Below are 3,857 nucleotides of genomic sequence, written 5' to 3'. Positions count from 1 at the left end.
TAATATAATTTTTTTTTAATTATCCTCCCCCTAAATCGGCAATGGGGGAGGAGTTTTCCATTTAATTATTTTTTTTTTAATTTCTTCCCCTAAATCGGCAATGAGGGGGGCGTTTTTCATGTTAATTTTTTTTTTACCTATCCTCACCTAAATCGGCAATCAGGAAGGAGTTTTTGAAAGTCTATAAATTTACCCGCAGTGCTACTATGTAAATTATATCTTCACAACAATTTCTCTTTATTCTTTGAATTACATCTTCACAACAATTTCTCTTCATTCTTTGAATTCTGTGAAACAGAGGAGTTTGTTAATCACTTTCTTCCAGTAAGCTTTTATTGTAGAGGTTAGTATATTATTTAGTTGCTCCATTTTATTTCATTTCTATAAGTTTATATGTTTTAATGTTTTTAATTTTTTATTGTAGATGGCTATTGTGAGAGATATTGTTAGCGACTTTAGTGATGAAGAGGAGATTGAAATATGTAGTGATGAGGAAGAGGTTCAGTTTGGTAGTAGTTCATCTCGTAGTATTACATATACTACTCCGTCACCATTTTTCTTGAACACAAATTCTCAAGCTGGTCGTGATATTGGGCACGTAACCGGTTTAACGAATGTTGTTGATAATGATTTGTTTATCGGCTTGCAATTTGAATCTAAAGAAGCCACAATAAATGCAATTAGAGAATTTCATATAAAAAATTCGTTTGACTATATTGTTGTAGAGTCTAGATCGGACAGATGCGTTGCCAAATGTAAACATTTTGGTGTAGGATGTGAGTGGCGAATTCGCGCTTCTTATAACGTTAAACGCGATTATTGGGAGATTAGAAAAATTAGTGGAACACATAGTTGTGTGTCTATGGTAGTTTCTCAAGATCATAGTAAATTAAATTCGTCATTCATTGCAGACCTTATTGTTAATTTGGTATCTGCAGATCCGAGTATACCAGTTAAGGCACTAGTGAAAGAGGTGGTTAGTCGTTTTGGTTATACAGTCACGTATAGAAAGGCGTGGACTGCAAAACAAATGGCAATGGCCAAAATTTATGGTGATTGGGAAGGATCTTATAATGAGTTACCACGTTGGATGAATGCTCTACAATATTTTTGTCCGGGCACAATTGTGAAATACCAAGCACATCACGAAGTTGTAGATGGCATGGAAGATCCAAGTCGAATCATTCTCGATAGAATATTTTGGGCTTTCAAACCATGTATTGAAGGGTTTGGTTATTGTAAACCAATCCTACAAGTGGATGGTACATTTTTGACTGGGAAATATACTGGAACATTGCTAATAGCAAGTTCACAAGATGGAAATAGACGTGTATTTCCAGTTGCATTTGCCATTGTCGAAGGAGAGACAAAAGAAGCTTGGGAATGGTTTTTTTTCAATTTGAAGACCTATGTTACCCCACAAGAAAACCTGTGTATCATATCAGATAGGGGGACAGGTTTATTAGCTGCATTGCGAAGTGAGTTGACAGGATGGTCTAGTGCACAATCAGTTTATTGTATTCGTCATGTAGCTAGTAATTTCAATAAGGAATTCCGTGATTCTGATCTAAAAGACAAAGTTGTAGAAATGGGTATGTCCTATTTATATTTTTATTTTATTAATATTGTTATATTATGGATATTAATATGTTTGTATTTATTTACTAGGTTATGAGTTGATGCGACCACGGTTCGAGCGAATGTTGAATTCGTTGCGTCAAAAAAATTCAAGGGCTGCTGCATGGTTGGACCAGATTCCAAAAGAGAAATGGAGTCAGGCATATGATGGAGGGAGACGATATGGCCACATGACTACCAATCTTGCTGAATGCATTAACGGTGTTTTGAAAGGATCAAGAGCTCTTCCTATCACTGCACTTGTTAGAGCAACATATTATAGGCTTAACGAATGGTTCAATGAACATCGAAATGAAGCCTCTAACATGGTTATGGCAGGACATGTATATTGCGAAGAATTGACAAAGGTTATCAAAGAAAATCAACGTAAATCTACATGTCAACTAGTTCGTAATTTTTCACGAGAGACTGGAGTCTCTGAAGTTGAAGTTGTATCTAGGTCTGCTGGTCGGCAAGTGAGGCTGTATACAGTAAAACTTGCTGAGAATTGGTGTGACTGTGGAGAATTTCAATCATTACGATTGCCATGCTCTCATGCTATCGCAACGTGCGCTTCTTTGAATTTAGATTGCAGCCAATTTATCTCAACAATTTACCGCCTCGATAATCTTCAGAAGGTTTATGGATATGAGTTTCAACCACTTGGTAATGAAGAATATTGGCCTCCTTATTCAGGTCCGACATTCATTCCCAATCCTGTTATGCGTAGGAAAAGAAGTGGAAGACCAAAGACTTCACGCATTCACAATGAGATGGATGAGGTTGAAAGTGAACAACTTAAAAAATGTGGATGGTGTAGAACAGTAGGTCATAACAGGAAGACATGTCCATTGCGATCTAGAGAATTAGGGGAGAGTTCTAGGCAACATTCGTAAGACTAGTTTAATTGTTACTCAATACCTTTGTAATGTATTTACATTGATATAAAATTCTTTTATGAAATATGTGTAGTGAACATACTTTAAATTTATACTATAAATATACTAAATAAATATACTATAACTGTATACTATAAAAATACTATAACTATATATTATAAATATAACTATATACTATAACTATAAATATAATTATATGCTACAAATATAATTATATGCTACAAATATAACTAGAAACTATAACGTCACTGTCCAATGTGCAAGGGACTTTAAAATAAATGTGGGAGTGTGTAGAAGATTTTAGTGTGTAGGAGTTGAATGACTACACATCTTTGCAGATTCTTTTGTTGTTGGTTTACATCAAGTGCACATCCTTGCAGAGATTCTTTTCTTGAATCTACTACACATCTTTGCAGAGGTTCTTTGCTTGTTGCAGAGATTCGTTTATTGAATGTACTATAAATCTTTGCAGAGTTGATTCTTTGGAGAGTTGAATGATTGTTTGTAAAAATAAAATTGGTTACTGAATTAATGGTTACAAATATTAATGGCATTAAATTTAATTTAATTTGGTAGTCGTGTATGAGTTGGAGAATTTAATTTAATTACGTGAATATATGAGCAAACTCGGCATCCAAGGTGCCGAGTTCATGAATGATTTAAATTGAAATCGGCATTGGCAATGCCGATTTAGGCTAGGTCAAAAAAAAATTGAATGGAAATCGGCATTGGCACTGCCGATTTAGGCTAGGGCATTAAATGCAAATCGGCATTGGTACTGCCGATTTAGGCTAGGTAGAATTCATTAAAGTGAATATTTTTACTGAAATATAATTATTGAATATTTTTACTAAAATATAAATTGCATTAAAGTGTACAGAATTTTAAAGATATTTTTACTGAATTGAAGTCATGCAGAATTTATTTTAATTTGGTGGTTGATAATTAGTTGGAGAATTTATTGCATTAAATTCGAATTCAGTATTAAATGTATTGATTGTTGAATAATAAATTCGAATTCAGTATTAAATGTATTTCGTAATAAATTCGAATTTATTTGACCAAAGTGTATCAGAATTCATTTATTGCATTAAATGTATTGATTGTTGAATATTTTGTACTGAATTAATGGTTAGAAATATTAATGGGGATTTATTACAAAAGTGTATTAGAAATATTAATGGGCATTTATTACGAAAGTGTATTAGAGTTAATGGTTAGAATTCATTTATTTTGTACTGTAATATTTGAGCAAAGTGTATTAGAAATATTATTGCATTAAGTGTATCAGAATTCATTTATTACGAATTTAAATGTTGAAACTCGGCAACCATGGTGCCG

The sequence above is a fragment of the Lupinus angustifolius genome, chromosome LG09, assembly GCF_001865875.1.
Source record: "Lupinus angustifolius cultivar Tanjil chromosome LG09, LupAngTanjil_v1.0, whole genome shotgun sequence".
Classification (NCBI taxonomy): Eukaryota; Viridiplantae; Streptophyta; class Magnoliopsida; order Fabales; family Fabaceae; genus Lupinus; species Lupinus angustifolius.
Note: the sequence above shows the minus strand (reverse complement) of the source record.